At 40.2% G+C, this 18743-nt stretch overlaps 1 pseudogene; it reads left to right on the forward strand.

The window, feature by feature from the left end:
• The first annotated feature begins 12467 nt into the window (after positions 1 to 12467).
• LOC141372574 (glycine cleavage system H protein, mitochondrial-like) lies at positions 12468 to 12996 on the forward strand (annotated as a pseudogene).
• Positions 12997 to 18743: the final 5747 nt, after the last annotated feature.

Below are 18743 nucleotides of genomic sequence, written 5' to 3' on the forward strand. Positions count from 1 at the left end.
GGGCTCCCCCGATTGCACTCCTAAGAAAGCCTGACCATGAGACTGACCCTTCTCCTCAGTCTCTCCCATGGGCCTGGGGGCTCCCAAGGGTAGAAACCCACTGGAAATCAACCCTAATTCCCAGCAACCAGCCCAGCCACAGGAACTCACTTGACGTTTGCCAAATAATCATTATACTTAAACTGCATTCTGAGACCCTCCTTTTGCAAAAGTTTTATAATTTTTTTATTGATGTTGGTAAGGTAATTTATTTTCCATTCTTCCTAGTTTCATGATATACACTTCCTTTAACAGAAAAACACAAACCTAGCCTCAGCCAAGCTAAATGGAAAAAGAGTTTGCCATGCTTTGGCCAAGCCAGGGTCACTAGCTGGGAGACCTGAAATTCCTGAAGCTGGAGCTGTGGAGGTGGCTTCCCCAAGCGGCGGGAAAGAGGGAGGAATTCCTGCAGCTGGGGGCCGAGGGTTGGGGTGGGAGGAGGGATAGGATAAAGAAAGCGGGAGGAAGCCAGGAAGCAGGGGAATCTAAAGCAGGAGGGCTGTGCGCTGCCCACCTGACCTGACCTGCTCTTCCTCCTTCATCTTTGCCTTTCCTTCAACCCTCCACCCAACCAAACAGCATGCTCTGAACCCGCTACCTCCTGAATATTCTCCGACCTCTCACCTCTCTCTGCCACCTGGTCCCAGACACTGTTTTCTCTCCTATGAACCACTGCGCCTTCCAGGGCAGGCTCCATACAGGGCCAGACAGATCTCTTAAGAACAAGCCTTATCACACACTCCCCTGCTTGAAAGCTGTCAGTAGCTCTCCACACACCTTGAAAATACCCAAACTTCCTTTGCTGACTGGCTGCATACAACCTGGTCCCTGCCCACCTCCACCCACCCACCTTGCATTCTCTTTTCCAGACCCCATGCAAGCCTTCTCTCAGTTCCCCAGACACACCAAACTTTCTGTCTTTGAGACCTTTGTGCCACTCCGGCCCAAGGAACCCTGACCACATCTGGTTCATCACTCTCACCTCAGCTGGATCTGTGCCAGCCACTTAATCTAAAGCACAGTCCCCCCGATTGTTTCATTCCTAGTTCCTATCAAAACGTGTAATAAGGGGCACCTGGGTGGCTCGGTTGTTAAGCGTCTGCCTTCGGCTCAGGTCAGATCCCAGGGTCCTGGGATGGAGCCCCACATCGGGCTCCCTGCTCTGCGGGGAAGCCTGCTTCTCCCTCTCCCACTCACCCTGCTTGTGTTCCCTCTCTCGCTGTCTCTCTCTCTGTCAAATAAATAAATAAAATCTTTTAAAAAAAAAAGTGTAATGATGCTGCTCATGTTTGTTTACTTGGTTAATGGTCTCCCACATAAGAAGGTAAGCTCTACAAGGCAGGAACTGTGTTTCTCATCTTTACCACCACACCCCAGCACTGACTCATCACCTCCCATACAGCAGATGCCGCAAGACCAAGGATTTGGTGCTGAGGGAAAGGTGGCAGAGGCTCTCCTACCGCCCTGTGAGAAATCACCATGGGGTTGCACCCACTGTAGCCCCCACCACTACCCTCAAAGTCCAGGGAAGCTAGAAAGAGATACCGACACTGTGGTCATGAGGCAGGCAATGTTACACAGCAGGGATGAGAACCAAAAGCTGGAAAGAGAAACATTCCAGGAGGGTAGAGAGAAGCCCTGGAAGTCAGCTCCAGGAGAAGACACCTGACCCAGCCAAACGTTCTCCCAATCCACAAGTTCACATTTATGATTGCACCTTAGGCCAGAGGAGTGTGGGGCCAAAATGGAAGCATTTTTAAGGTTCTCCTGCTCTCAGATGGGGCGATTCATGGGCAACAAGGGCAGAATCTGGGCAGCCAAAAGAAACGGGCTTCTGTATAAATGGGTATAATACCTATCTCAGCAGATCACTGTGAAGATTAAATGCTCTAATATATAGAAAGCAACTAGCACCTTACCAGGCATAGAGTAGATGCTCTTAATCCCATCCTCCCATTCCCTCACCTCCCAAGAAGAAAGACTGGGGACACATGCTGCCTGCTCCCTCTCCCTGCCTCCTCCACGTCTACCCTAGACTGTGATATCTGGGTGGGAAACAGCTTCGGGCTGCAGATGCTATGACAGCGTTGCTTAAATTGAATTACACTGAAATCAGAGAAGGCTTCAGCTCTCCCAGGGAGTTCAGAAGTGTTCACCCTGAGAGTAACTGCACACTGCCACAGGAAAAGGCATTCAAGTTGATAAGAAGTCATTCGGATCACCATCTAAGGCAGCTTTAGCCTTTGAAATAAACTCATTCCTTATTAGCACACACTTGGGATTTCTAGGCCTGAATATTATTTCTATTACACAAAGCCCATTCTGAAGACATTTTTTTCATGCTGTCAGGGTCCTATGTAATTTCATCTCTCCACAGTGTTACTCTTTCACATATATAGAGCCATAGGTCCTGATGAGAAAGGAAAAGAGACAGAAAATGAGCAGGAGTCATTGATCCAACCAGAGTTAAAAGCAGGGCACTAGTACATACGACGGACAACAGGATTGAGAGCCTGCTAGCCATAAAACAGTATTTAGACTTTTCCTGAAAGCAACAGGAAGCCACTGAAGCCAAATCAGGATTTAAAATAGGAAGTGACTGATAAATTGTCTTTTCAGAACACTCACTTTCATTATAATGTAAAAGAGAGACATGGAGTTGGAGGGTAAGGAAGAGTAGTGAAGAAACCATTCAATAGAGGGGCACCTGGGTGGCTCAGTCAGTAAGCCCCTGACTCTTGATTTTGGCTCAGGTCATGATCTTGGGGTCGTGAGATCAAGCCCAAGTCGGGCTCTGTGCTGGGCGCGGAGAACCTGCTTAAGACTCTCTCTCACTCCCTCTGCCCCTCACCCCGACGTGTGCATGCTCTGTCTCTAAAAAAAAAAAGAAAGAAAAAAAGAAACTATTCAATAGACAATAATACTGTACTATAAACATGTAATGTGATAAAAAATTGTTACAACAACAATCATACTACAATGCATAAATGTATCAAAGTGACACACTGTATACCTTAAATATATACAATGTTTTTTTAAAAAGATCTCATTTATTTATTTGAGAGAGAGACAGAGAGAGCACAAGTGAGAAGAAGGGCAGAGGGAGAAGGAGACTCCCCGCTGAGCAGGAAGCCTGACAGGGGGCTCGATCCCAGGACCCTGAGATCATGACCTGAGCCAAAGGCAGGTGCTAAACCAACTGAGCCACCCAGGTGCCCCAAATTTACACAATGTTACATGTCAAATTTATCCAAAAAATTTGGAAAGAAAAAAATTTTAATTCAAAACTTGCATAAATGAAATGTTTCAGATCATGCTTTCAAAATATTTTATAATATTTTATAATAAATTTTTAAACATAAAAGGAAACTATTCAAACATTTATCCAATTTAGATATGATGACCCCAAAATACAAATGATAAAAGAAAAAAGTAGGAAAACTGAACATAAAAATTAAAAACTTCTGTGCCTCAAAGAACAACATGAAGAAAATGAAAAGACAAGCCACAGAATGGAAGAAAATATTTGCAAATCATGTATCTGATAAGAGACTTTCCTCAAGAATATGAAAAGAACTCTTACAACTCGACAACTCAACAATAAAAAGACAAATAACCCAATTAAAAACTGGGCAAGGGACTTGGATAGACAAGAAGATACACAAATGACAGAAGATATACAAATGACCAATAAGCACATGAAAAGATGCTGATCATCATTAGTCTTTAGGGAAATGCAAATCAAAACCATAATGGGATTTACTTCACACCCACTAAGAGGCTATAATCAAAAAGAAAAATGACAAGTATTAGTGAGGATATAGATTAATTGGAACCCTCATAAATTTCTGGTAGGAATGTTAAATGGTGCAGTCACTTTGAAAAACAGGTTGGCAGGTCCTCAAAAAAGTTGAACAAAGAGTTACCATATAATCCAGTAATTCTACTCCATTCCACCTGAGAGAATTGAAAGCATATTTTCACACAAAGACCTATACAAAAATGTTCATAACAGCATTATCCATAATGGCCAAACAGTGGAAACAATCCAAATGTGTATCATACTGATGAATGGAAAACAGTGTGGTAGATCCATACAGTAGAATATTATACAGCCATAAAATAGAATGAAATACTGATACATACTACAACATGATTGAATGTTGAAAACATAATGCCAAGTGAGAGAAGCCAGTCACAAAAGATCACATATTGTATTATCTCATTTATATTAATATCCAGAATAGACAGAAAGTAGATTAGTGTTTGCCTGTGACTGAGGGGAGGAGGGACTGTGGAGTGACAGCTAACAGGGATGGGTTTTTTGGTGAGGGGTGGATAAAAATGTTCTGGAATTAGTGTTAATTGACTCATGACTTTGTGAATATACTAAAAACTACCAAATTGTACACTCTAAAAGGGTGAACTTTATGGTATGTGAATTACATCTCAAAGCTGTTATTAAAAAATAAAAAACATTCACTCAATAAATAAATCTCCAGGCACTGTTCTAGGCAATGAGGGAACAAAACTGACACAAATTCCTGCTCTCGTGGAGCTAACATTCCAATGGAATAATCCTAATGAGAGATCATGAGGGTCTTAATAAATTAATGGCAGAGAAGTGGATGGATTTAAGAGAGGTTCTGAAGCAACAATCAAGATGGCACGCTGACCAACTGGGACAGGAGGGATGTCTGAGATCACTCTCTTCCGGGCCTTACAGTAATTCCTATTGCCATGCCTCTGGCCTCCAGGATCACTGTTCCTCACCTTAAAAGCACTGGAAAATTGGACAAAGTGCTCTTGATAAACCAGAAATTTCAGGGATCTCTGAAAGATAAAAGACAGAGAAGGTATGGTTTGAAAGAGAAAACTCAACCTTGAAAGGATTTGGTGCATAAAAGCAGACAGGACCCTAAGGCTACTCAAACCTCAGCTGTGATGGACCCCAAGAGCAGGAGAGTGTTGGGAGAGAACTCTCCATGGGTCTCTCACATTTCTGCACGTCTTATAAAGAGACACTGACAACTTTTGTTCCAGACTATCCTAGTCAAACAAAGGATGCTTGAATAGAGAGTAGTCTTAGAAGACAGAGATAGTGTCTCTCTCCAGGAACAGAGAGCAAGTTTGATTGCTGTCCAGTACAATAAAAATAATGTCCCCCCTTAGGGGCAACGACTGAGCAAATTTGCTTGTAGCCCATTATAAAAGATTGGGGTTCCCTTAGCTTTGACACCAACCCACTGCATTGGCAGCATCCACCTGAACCAGCTTTGCACCCCTGTGGGACTTGGGGTGGGGGGAAGCAAGGGGAACTGACATAACAATGGAAGCTTATGCTGCTTTCTGAGCCCCAAGTAGTAAAGTTCTTTGTCTCTGAGTTAGGAGTCTCATGTCTTCTGCAGCATCTATGAGACTGTGGCAGGCTCACTTGCGACCTTACAAGTCAGGTAAAATCTTGGACCTTCCTAGTTCTTGACAGAGAGGCCTTGAGGTGATCATCTGGGTAAATGGTCAGGGAAACCAAAGAAAGAGCAGCCAGATGGGTCATCCCCTCCTTCATCTCTTAACCTGCTAGTACCAGGCAGTGATATCTGGCCCAAGTAGGGGTCAGTGAGGGAGACCACAAAAGGACGACAGAGGGTCTGGAGACTCCTAAGAAAAATGGTAAGCTCCCACCAACAGAGACTAACAAGTGACACATCCTCTGAACAGCACCGTCCCCCCACATAACCACAAAGTGCAGTTATAAAACTCAGCATCCACAGGTTAACTTAACCTCAGATAAGGGAAAGAGAAAAGGAAGGAAAAAAAATGCAAGGATAGCTTTCCTCTACACCTGCAATAAGTAATTAGAAAATGTAATAGAAAAAGAAAATATCCTATTCATGAAAGCAAAACAGAAAGAAACAACAATAAAATAAATACTATAAGAATCAATCTAAGAAGAAATTCGTAAGACCTCTGTGGAGAAAGCTTTAATACTTTGATATTAAAAAACTAAACAAGGGCACCTGGCTGGCTCAGTCCAGTAGAGCATGCCACTCTTGATCTCAGGGTTGTAGGTTTGAGCCCCACATTGGGTGTAGAGATTACTTAAAACTAAAATCTTTTAAAAAAAAATTTTAAACCTAAATAAATTGTTAGATGTACTGTTCTTACATGGGAAGATTTGAAATTATAAGGACATCAGTACCCTCAAATTAATCTATTAACAATGCACTCTCACTCAAAATCATAATATGCTTTTAAAAAAAGCGAATAAGGTGACTATAAATTCATCTCAAGGAAAACATTTGCAGAAGAGTCAAGACAATTTTGAAAGAGAAGACTAATGAGCTAACTTGCCTATCAGACATTAAAAAGTTAATAATAAAAATAGTTTCATAATTAGGAGAAATATATCACAGATTAATGAACGTAACAGTCTAGAAGCAGGCCAACAAATATGGGGAGAATTTTATATAAAACAAAGATACCAATCAAATAAATAGAGAAACATTTCATTATTCAACAATGGTGTAGAGACAACTCGCTATCCATTTAAAAAAAATAACAACAAAGACAAAATCTTCATGCACAACATTAATTTAAATTTTTTTTCAACAAATCAAACACCTAAAGGTAAAAAGGGGGAAATTTTACAGTCATTAAAAAAATAATTAAATATATATTAATAAAATTGGTAAGCGAAAAATCCTATCAAATAAAGTGAGATCAAAATGTAAAATCTCTGCATGACAAAAGATGTCATAATCTAAGGTAAAAGTGAAACAACAGATTTGAGAAAATAATTAGCAAGAGTTAATATCCATAATAAAAAAATTTCTACAAATCACTGGAAGAAAGTCTACATAATAGAAAACTACACAAAGGATAGAACTGGGGAAGGTAATGTACAAGATGAGCCTAGGTTATCTTGTGTCAGGAAGTAAGGAAGTGCTTGTTGGTGGGAATGCAAATTGTTGCAGCCACAATGGAAAACAGTGTGGAGGTCTCTCAAAAAATTAAAAACAGAATTATCAAATGATCCAGTAATCCCACTACAAGGTATTTACCCCAAGAAAACAAAAATACCAATCCAAAAGGATACACGCACCCATATGTTTCCAACAGCATTATTTACAATAGCCAAGATATGGAAGCAAACCAAATGTCCATCCACAGATGAATGAATAAAGTATATGTGGTACACACACACACACACACACACACACACACACACACACACACAAAGGAATATTACTCAGACATAAAAAAAGAATAAAATCTTGCCATTTGTAACAAAATGGATGAAGCTAAAGGGTATAATGTTAAATGAAATAAGTCAGTCAGAGAAAGACAAATACCATATGATTTCACCCAAGACACAAAACAAATAAACAAAGGGAAAAAAGAGACCAAAAAACAAAAAACAAACAAACAAACAAAAAAAACCCAGATCTTAAACACAGAGAAAAGGTAGTTGCCAGAAGGGAAGTGGGTGAGGGAATGAATGAAATAGATGAAGGGGATTAAGAGTACACTTATCTTGATAAGCACTGAGAAGTGTATAGAGTTGTTGAATCATTATAGTGTACACCTGAAACTAATGTAACACTGTATATTAACTATACCTCCCTTAAAAAAGTAAAGAAAGTGCTCCAGAATGAAACGATGGAGACATATCAAAAAGACACAAGGGACAATTTGAAGAAGCTCCAAATCTGAACAATTTTAGCATCAAAACAAAAAGGTAGTAATAAGTTATAACCCAGTGAATAAAATAAGAACGTGCACATCCATACTGATAATGTCTAGATAGATGGATGGATGGAAAGGGACAGAAAGGAAACTTCCTCACAATACAGTGCCAAGCAGAAAAGTCACCATTTTGCTACCATAACAGTAAAATTGTATCAGTCAGAAAATATCAATGAATACTAAATATAGGAGGAGGAGTTTGATGAGGAACAAAACTTACACATTCTCAAAGTATCTATACACAAATTACTTAATTACACAAGAGAAAACAGTAAATGTACAGTGAAAAAATATTTTGGTGAAAGACAACATCTTAACCAACCAGTGAAAATTAATATCATCAGCAGACTTCTGGTTATGATTAAGATTGGCAAATCCTCTCCACTCCCCAAAAAAACACCTTTAAAGTTAGACAAAATTGACAGAAACAATCATTGCAATCTAAAATTGACAAAAGGCATACAACAATATATGAAGTTTTTATAATTTTTAAATTGCTGAAATTTGGGTAAGAACAATGGTTATCTGTGGCATTCTGGTCTATGGCTTCTCTCCCTCCTCCTACAAGTTCAATTAATGGAGGTTTGTCCAGGGCGGTGCAGGCTGGAACAACCCGCAGCTTTTCAACTGCAATCAAAGGGGGCTCACTAAATCTGTAGTGGTAGGTGACAGCTCTGCCCAAAAGCTGTTGGTATAAGTAACAATCTCAGAGGTAAGCAAGCAGGGAGGGCCAAATGCTTTACTAGGCTAAGGCTCTACTCACGGTTGGAATAAGCAAATTCCTGGCTGAACCTCCACATGTGTACAGCAGAGACTAGAGAGAACCCAGTTTTGCCACATACTCCTGGCTAACCCTGAGGCTGTGCACATGCTCATCAGAGATACAAAAGAGTCCAATGGAATTAAATGCCAGGCCCTGGAAAACAGCCTGAACAGTAAATCTACTCTCCTACCCACACACATTCATAAACAGAAGATGGAAGCCTTATTGGCTTGAGGTGTTAGAGAATAATCTCTGTCTAAGAAGACAACAAAGCAATTCAGAAACAGGGGCAACACCTTGGAAGCAAGTCTTAAAAACAAATAATAAAATTTTTAAAAGTATTAATTTTTTTTAAAAAGAGCAGATACATCAGTAGCCACACTGCAAGGGAGAGACATTTCACAGATTAACCCCAGACAAGTTTCTAAACAAAAAGCACACAAACGCACTAAATAGCAACCACAAAAACCTTCCAGGAAAAAAAGTCAGAATCCAGAGATGCTACAATATATTATTTAAATGTTCATTTTTCAACAAAAAATTATGAGACATTCAAAGAAACAGGAAAGTGTGCCCCATATTTGAGTTGAGGAGGTGGGAAGCAGTCAATAGAAACTGCCTCTGTGTGATCCTAGACATTGGATTTAGCAGACAAATATTTCAAGGAGGCTATTATAGATATGTTCAAAAAGCCAAAGGAAACTATGCTTAAACAATAAACTAAAATATGGGGTGCCTGGAAGGCTCACTCAGTTAAGCATCCAACTCTTGATTTTGGCTCTCAGGTCATAATCTCAGGGTCGTGGGATCGAGCCCCACATGAGGATCTGCACTCAGCAGGAAATCTGCTTGAGATTCTCTCTTCCCCTCCTCTCTCTTCTTTAACGAATAAATCTTTTTTGAAAATAAACTAAAATGTGACAACAATGAACCAATAAACAGATATGGTCAACTAAAAGAAAAAACCAAAATGGAAATTCTGGAACTGAAAAGTACAATAACTGAAATGAAAAAGTCAGTAGAGGTACTCAACACAGAGTCAAGATAGCAGAAGACGGAATCACCGAATGTGAAAATAGATCAGTACAAATTATCCCATCTGAAAAACAGATTAATGATTTGAAGAAACATGAACAGCATCTCACAGACCTGTGAGAAAATAGCAAACATACCAAAATACATGTAATTTAAGTCCCAGAAGGAGAGGGGAGAAAGGAAAAGGGGGGCAAAGTAACTTCTCAAATTTGATAAAAAAGAAAAGAATAATCTAAACATCCAATAAGTTTAATGAACTCCAAGCAGGATAAATACAAAAAGTCCACACCTTGATACATCATAGTCACATTCTTGAAAACCAAACCAAAAGAGAAAATTTTGAAGGCAGCAAAAGAAAAATTACTTGTAAAATGAAGTGAAAAGATGATTAACAGCTAATTGCTCATATTAATCAAGAAAGCCAGGGGCACCTGGATGGCTCTGTCATTAAGCACCCACCTTCGGCTCAGGTCACGATCCCAGGGTCCTGGGATTGAGCCCTGCATCAGGCTCCCTACTCAGCCGGAAGCTGCTTCTCCCTCTCCCACTCCCCCTGCTTGTGTTCCCTCTCTCGCTGTGTCTCTCTCTATCAAATAAACAAATAAAATCTTAAAAGAAAAAAAAAAGGTGGCCAAAAGGCAGTGGAATGACATATTCAATGCGCTGAATGAAAAAAAAAAATCTGTCAAAAAAGAATTTTATATCCAGCAAAATCATACTACAAAAATGAAAGCAAAATGAAGATATCCCCCCTAAACAAAGACAGAGAATTTATTGCTGGCAGACCTACTTTATAAGAAATACTAAAGAGGATGGGAGGTAAGATGGTGGAGTAGTAGGGGGACCCTGAACTTGCCTCATCCTTCAAATACAGCTAGACCAACATTCAACTATTTTGAACTAGGAAGAGGATTGGAGGATTAAGGAAACAATCTACACAGTTGGAGCGTGAGAACCAGGCAGATGCGAAGTTTGAAGCCACGAGGCCAGAAGGGGAGGGAACCCATTTCACAGAGCAAAGTCAGGAAGAGGAAGAAAGTGTCACAGTGGGTTTCAACAGCATAAAAGCCTCTGAGAGGCGATCCCCTGGGTCACTCAGGGAGCAATCACTCCCCTTCCCAGAGGGCATTAGCAAGAGCGTATTTTGCCTCTCCAAAGACCAAAGGCCAGCCAGGGAATCATTGCGCGGGGCTCAGCAGCAGGGTCAGAGGTGGACACAGAGGGCACCAAACCTCCTAACTTTTCACTGTGAGCCACAGTAGGCTTAAACCTCTGTGTGCTCACCTAGCGGCTGCTTTTCTGGGGCTGAACTGATCAGAGCACAGAGACTGAAGCCGATTGCAGATTATCAGGCCGCTGCTTTTCGCTGTCTGCCAAAATAGATTCAAGCCTCTGCGACAGCTTTTCTGGGGCAAAAGAGTAGGAGAGTGCAGACGGCTGATAACCTGGTTCCAGCTTTTCACCAAGGGTTACGATAAACTCTAGCCTCTGCACGAGCACTGTGCGATGGCTTTTTGGGACGGGATTGTCCTGGGTCCACCCCGAACCTCTCTGCCAGGGGTTAAGAGGAGGCGCGCACACTACCAGGCCCTGTAAAACATGGAGTTTTGAATCCCAGCCACCAGCCAGAGATAAAATACAGGAAATCTATGGCTCTGGTCCTGCCGAGGGCATGGGCATAGACAGGCTAAGGCAGGGAACTGAAAAAAAAAACTGTTCGCTTTTCTAAGAGGGCCTCCTGAACAGCGGTGGCCAGGAATTTCACTCCCCAGGGGCAAGAGGGCAGGGTGACGCCATATTCTCCCTCCTCCACCACCCCTCCCGCCTCCCGCCCGCCAGCACAGCCGGACTCTAGAGAGAAACACAGCGCCTCCAGTGGAGGCTGGAGTCCCCTACACTAAACCCCGCCCCCCTGGCCTGGGGCATTTGTACAAGGGCAAGTCAGCTTGTGAGCCAGCCCAGCAGGCCTCTCCCCCAGAAAACCAACACAGGCCCCCGCATCGACTAGATCTACTGATTAAAGAAAGCCCCAAAACATCAGCTTTCAGTGGAAATAGGACCAGGCTTGCTTCTTTTTTTTTTCTTTCCTTAATTTAAAAAAATTTTTTACATTATTTATTTTTCTATTTCTTATTTTTATTCTTTATCCCTTATTTTATATATTTTCTCCTTTTCTCTTTTTGTATCAGGCTTATAATCTTTTGTTCATTTGTTGATTCGTTTGTTTCCTTCTCTTAGTTTTCAGATCAGGCTCCTTTTTTTTATTTAAAATTTTTTTTTCTCTTCTTTCCCTATCATTCATTGCCTCCTTGTTTCTTATTTCTTAGAATCAGGCTTAAAGTTTGTTGTTTGTATGTTGGTATCAATTTTTGTTCCATTTCCTTTTCTCTTGTCTTGGATCGGGCTTGTTTTCATTTTATTTTTATTTTTTCTCCTTTTCTATTTTCCTTTACAGGCTTAACGTCACAAATAAATCAAAGCACAACTACTTAAAGGTCCAAACACTCCCCCCTCCAAGTAAGGAGGAACTCTGTAGAGAAGGACCCCTGGGAAAGAACAGCCAAAACACAAGAGCAGAGTGTACACAGCATATACCAGGAAAACGTCCTGAACTTGTTGTTATTGCTGTTTTTGCTGGGGTTTTTTCTTTCCTCCTTTCTTTTCTGGACACAATGACCAGAAAGAGAAATTCACTGCAAAAGAAAGAACAGGAGGTAGTACTCTCTGCCATTGATTTAATCAATATGGATATAAGTAAGATGTCAAACCTAGAATTGAAAACAACAATTTAAAGATACTAGCTGGGCTTGAAAAAAGCATAAAGACTCTAAAAAATTGCTTACTATACAAATAAAAGAACTAAAATCTAGGCACCTCTGAGAACATGGCACTGAAGCAGTGCAGAGCGGGTAGACTGTGGCCAGCAGCCTGCACGACGGTTGCCTTCGCGCCTAACCCACCCTGCCTGCCACGGCTGGGGCTGAGGGCAGGCGCCGTCAGGTGCTGTGCAGGGGATCTGCTCTGCTCTCCATGTAAATTCACAGACAAACATGAATGGATAACAACAGAAAATGGTACTGGAACAGTGAGAATCAGCAATTTTGCACAGGAAGCTTTGGGGGATGTTGTTTAGTCTGCCTGAAGTTGGGACAAAACTGAACAAACAAGAGGACTTTGGTGCTTTGGAAAGCGTGAAAGCTGTTAGTGAACTCTATTCTTCTCCAACAGGAGATATAACTGAAATTAATGAAGCTGTTCCAGAAAATCCTGGATTTGTCAATAAATCTTCTTATGAAGTTGGTAGGCTAATCAAGATAGCACTCAGTAATCCTTCAGAACTGGATGAAGTAATGAGTGAAGAAGCATATGAGAAATACATAAAATCTATTGAGGAGTTAAAATGGAACCCCTAAATAAACTAGTGTGAAACAACTTAATCTAGCATAGTTGTCTTAAATTAGTGGTACACAGAGGATTTAAAATAGCAACTATTGGGGTGCCTGGGTGGCTCAGTCGTTGAGCATCTGCCTTCGGCTCAGGTCATGATCCCAGGGTCCTGGGATCGAGCCCCACATCGGGCTCCCTGCTCGCCGGGAAGCCTGCTTCTCCCTCTCCCACTCCCCCTGCTTGTGTTCCCTCTCTGTCTCTCTCTGTCAAATAAATAAATAAAACCCTTAAAAAAATAAAAGTAAAAAATAAACAAAATAAAATAGCAACTATTATCAATACCAGTCAAAAAATAAACTACTTGCAACAATGCTAATGGAAGAAAATACCCAACTTTATAATAATTGCAGAAAAACACAATATGCATTGGTTTTTGCAACACCCACTCTGATTTTTATGCTCCAGTTATGATATTCAGAATCCTGAAATTATCTGTGGTTAAAAACTAGTGATAAAAATTACGTAATTCAAAGATGACATTGTTACCTTCACCTTTAGGGAATATTGTAACTTCCTTACATCTATCCCTGGATGGGGCTAAAACTACTTAAATAATCTTCCCATTGGAAATAACTGGCAGTAGAGAAAGGTTTGTTAGGTGTATAGTGTCAGATAAAGAATACTACCTTAATTTTGCAATATACTGCACTTGCTGGTGTTATTTTTATACAATGAAGCAACAGCCTTGCAGGAAGATAAATAATTTAATAATAAAACATTCAACTTCTTTGTTAATCAAGTTTTTTTGTTTTGCTCTACTATTTCATTTAGTACCTCTGCTAGTATTTGTGAAAATGCTAATTTTAACTTATGTGAAGTTATTTTTTATTTTATTATGTTAATCACCATACATCATTAGTTTTTGATATAGTGTTCCATGATTCATTGTTTGTATATAATACCCAGTGCTCCATTCAATACATGCCCTCTTTAATACCCATCACGAGGCTAACCCATCTCCCCATCCCACTCCCCTCAAGAACCCTCAGTTTGTTTCTCAGAGTCCACAGTCTCTCATGGTTCGTCTCCCCCTCCGATTCCACCCCCTTCATTTTTCTCTTCCTACTATCTTTTTTTTTTAACATATAATATATTATTTGTTTCAGAGGTACAAGTCTGTGATTCATCAGTCTTACACAATTCACAGCGCTCACCATAGCACATACCCTCCCCAATGCCCATCACCCAGCCACCCCATCCCTCCCACTCCCCACCACTCCAGCAACACTAAATTTGTTTCCTGAGATTAAGAATTCATCACGTCAGTGACATCATATGATACATGTCTTTCTCTGATTGACTTATTTCGCTTAGCATAACACCCTCTAGTTCCATCCACGTCATTGCAAATGGCAAGATTTCGTGTTTTTAGATGGCTGCATAATATTCCATGTATATATATACCACTTCTTCTTTATCCATTCATCTGTCGATGGACATCTTGGCTCTTTCCACAGTTTGGTTTATTGTGGACATCAGTGATATAAACATGGGTGCACGTACCCCTTCAGATCACTAAATTTGTATCTTTGGGGCAAATACCCAGTAGTGCAATTGCTGGGTCGTATGGTAGCTCTATCATCAAGTTTTGAGGAATCTCCATACCGTTTTCCAGAGTGACTGCACCAGCTTCCATTCGAACCAACAGTGTAGGAGGGTTCCCCTTTCTCCGCATCCTCCCCAACATCTGACATTTCCTGACTTGTTAATTTTAGCCATTCCGACTGGTGTGAGGTGGTATCTCATTGAGGTTTTGATTTGGATTTCCCTGATGCAGAGCGATGTTAAGCACTTTTTCATGTGTCTGTTGGCCATTTGGACGTCTTCTTTGCAGAAATGTCTGTTCATGTCTTCTGCCCATTTTTTAATCGGATTATTTGTTCTTTGGGTGTTGAGTTTGAGAAGTTCTTTATAGATTTTGGATACTAGCTCTTTATCTGACATGTCAATTGCAAGTATCTTCTCCCATTCTGTCGGTTGTCTTTTGGTTTTGTTGACTGTTTCCTTTGCTGTGCAAAAGCTTTTTATCTTGATGAAGTTCCAAAAGTTCATTTTTGCCCTTGCTTCCTTTGCCTTTGGCGATGTTTCTAGGAAGAAGTTGCTGCAGCTGAGGTCGAAGAGGTTGCTGTTTGTGTTCACCTCAAAGATTTTGATGGACTCCTGTCTCACATTGAGGTCTTTCATCCCTTTTGAGTCTATTTTTGTGTGTGGTGTAAGGAAATGGTCCAGTGTCATTCTTCTGCATGTGGCTGTCCAATTTTCCCAACACCATTTGTTGAAGAGACCGTCTTTTTGCCATTGGACATTCTTTCCTGCTTTGTCAAAGATTAGTTGACCATAGAGTTGAGGGTCTATTTCTGGGCTCTCTATTCTGTTCCATTGATCTATGTGTCTGCTTTTGTGCCAGTACCATACTGTTTTGATGATTACAGCTTTGTAATACAGCTTGAAGTCTGGAATTGTGATGCCACCAGATTTGCTTTTCTTTCTCAACATTCCTCTGGCTATTCGGGGTCTTTTCTGATTCCATATCAATTTTAGGATTATTTGTTGCATTCCTTTGAAAAAAGTGGATGGTATTTTGATAGGGATTGCATTAAATCTGTAGATTGCTCTAGGTAGCATTGACATCTTCACAATGTTTGTTCTTCCAATCCATGAGCATGGAAGGTTTTTCCAATTCTTTGTGTCTTCCTCAGATTCTTTCATAGTATTTTATAGTTTTCTGAGTACAGATTCTTTGCCTCTTTGGATAGATTTATTCCTAGGAATCATATGGTTTTGGGTGCAATTGCAAATGGGATTAACTCCTTAATTTCTCTTTCTTCTGTCTTGTTGTTGGTGTATAGAAATGAAACTGATTTCTGTGTAATGATTTTATATTCTGCCATTTTACTGAATTCCTGTATGAGTTCTAGCAGTTTTGGGGTGGAGTCTTCTGGGTTTTCCACATAAAGTATCAGCATCTGCAAAGAGTGAGAGTTTAACTTCTTCTTTGCTGATTCAGACCCTTTTATTTCCTTTTGTTGTCTGATTGCTGAAGCTAGGATTTCTAGTACCATGTTGAATAGCAGTGGTTATAGTGGACATCCCTGCTGTGTTCCTGACCTTAGGGGGAAAGCTTTCAGTTTTTCCCCACTGAGGATGATATTCCCTGTGGGTTTTTCATAGATGGCTTTTATGATATTGAAGTATGTACCCTCTACCCCTAAACTCTGAAGAGTTTTAATCAAGAAAGGATGCTGTACCTTGTCAAATGCTTTTTCTGCATCTATTGAGCAGATCATATAGTTCTTGTTCTTTCTTTTATTAATGTATTGTATCACATTGATTTGCAGATGTTGAACCAACCTTACAGCCCAGGAATAAATCCCAATTGGTCGTGGTGAATAATCCTTTTAACGTACTGTTGGGACCTATTGGCTAGTATTTTGGTGAGAATTTTTGCATCCATGTTCATCAGGGATAGTGGTCTGTAATTCTTCCTTTTGATGGGGTCTTTGATTTGGGGATCAAGGTAATGCTGGCCTCATAAAATGAGTTTGGAAGTTTTCCTTCCATTTCTATTTTTTGGAACAGTTTCAGGAGAATAGGTATTAATTCTTCTTGAAATGTTTGGTAGAATTCCCCTGGGAAGCCATCTGGCCCTGGGCTCTTGTTTGTTGGGAGATTTTTGATGACTGTTTCAATGTCCTTACGGGTTATATGTCTGTTCAGGTTTTCTATTTCTTCCTGGTTCAGTTTTGGTAGTTTGTACATCTCTAGGAATGCATCCATTTCTTCCAGATTATCTAATTTGCTGGCATATTGTTGCTCATAATATGTTCTTATAATTGTTTGTATTTATTTGGTGTTAGTTGTGATCTCTCCTCTTTCATTCATGATTTTATTTATTTGGGTCATTTCTCTTTTCTTTTTGATAAGTCTGGCCAGGGGTTTATCAATCTTGTTAATTCTTTCAAAGAATCAACTCCTAGTTTCTTTGATCTGTTCTATTGTTCTTTTGGTTTCTATTTCATTGATTTCTGCTCTGATATTTATTATTTCTCTGCTTCTGCTGGGTTTAGGCTTTATTTGCTGTTCTTTCTCTAGCTCCTTTAGGTGTAGGACTAGGTTGTGTATTTGAGACCTTTCTTGTTTCTCGAAAAAGGCTTGTATTGCTATATACTTTCCTCTTAGGACTGCCTTTGCTGCATCCCAAAGATTTTGAACAGTTGTGTTTTCATTTTCATTGGTTTCCATGAATTTTTTTAATTCTTCTTTAATTTCCTTGTTGACCCAGTCATTCTTTAGTAGGATGCTCTTTAGCCTCCATGTATTTGAGTTCTTTCCGACTTTCCTCTTGTGATTGAAGTTCTAGTTTCAAAGCACTGTGGTCCGAAAATATGCAGGGAATGATCCCAATCTTTTGGTACTGGTTGAGACATGATTTGTGACCTAGGATGTGATCTATTCTGGAGAATGTTACATGGGCACTAGAAAAGAACGTGTATTCTGCTGCTTTGGGATGGAATGCTCTGAGTGTATCTGTGAAATCCATTTGGTCCAATGTGTCAGTTAAAGTCTTTGTTTCCTTATTGATCTTTTGCTTAAATGATCTCTCCATTTTAGTGAAGGAGGTGTTAAAATCCCCTACTATTATTGTATTGTTGTCAATATCTTTCTTTGATTTTGTTATTAATTGGCTTATATAATTGGCTGCTCCCAGTTAGGAGCATAGATATTTACAGTTGTTAGATCTTCTTGTTGGATAGACACTTTAAGTAGGATATAGTGTCCTTCCTCATCTCTTATTATAGTCTTTGGTTTAAAATCTAACCTTTCTGGGCGCCTGGGTGGCTCAGTTGGTTAAGCGACTGCCTTCGGCTCAGGTCATGATCCTGGAGTCCCGGGATCGAGCCCCACATCGGGCTCCCTGCTCAGCAGGGAGTCTGCTTCTCCCTCTGACCCTCTTCCCTCTCGTGCTCTCTATCTCTCATTCTCTCTCTCTCAAATAAATAAATAAAATCTTTAAAAAAAAATAATAAATAAATAAATAAAATAAAATAAAATCTAACCTTTCTGATATAAGGATTGCCACCCCAGCTTTCTTTTGGTGTCCATTAGCATGGTAAATGGTTTTCCACTCTCTCACCTTCAATCTGGAGGTGTCTTTGGGTCTAGAATGAGTCTCTTGCAGACATGGATGGGTCCTGTTTTTTTATCCAATCTGATACCCTGTGTCTTTTGATTGGGGCATTTAGCCCATTTACATTCAGGGTAACTATTGAAAGATATGAATTTAGTGCCATTGTATTGCCCGTAAGGTGACTGTTACTGTATATTGTCTCTGTTCCTTTCTGGTCTATGTTACTTTTAGGTTCTCTCTTTGCTTAGAGGACCCCTTTCAATATTTCTTGGAGGGCTGGTTTTGTGTTTGCAAATTCTTTTAGTTTTTGTTTGTCCTGGAAGCTTTTTATATCTCCTTCTATTTTCAATGGCAGCCTAAGGGGATGTAGTATTCTTGGCTGCATATTCTTCTCGTTTAGTGTTCTATTAAATATATCATGCCAGTCCTTTCTGGCCTGCCAGGTCTCTGTGGATAGATCTGTTGCCAATCTATGTTTCTACCATTGTAGGTTACAGACCCTTGTCCTGAGCTGCTTTCAGGATTTTCTTTGTCTCTGAGACTTGTAAGTTTTACTATTAGATGTCAGGGTGTTGACTTATTTTT

The sequence above is a fragment of the Callorhinus ursinus genome, unplaced genomic scaffold (assembly GCF_003265705.2).
Source record: "Callorhinus ursinus isolate GAN/ISIS: 27379988/994484 unplaced genomic scaffold, GSC_fseal_2.0 scaffold1, whole genome shotgun sequence".
Taxonomy (NCBI): Eukaryota; Metazoa; Chordata; class Mammalia; order Carnivora; family Otariidae; genus Callorhinus; species Callorhinus ursinus.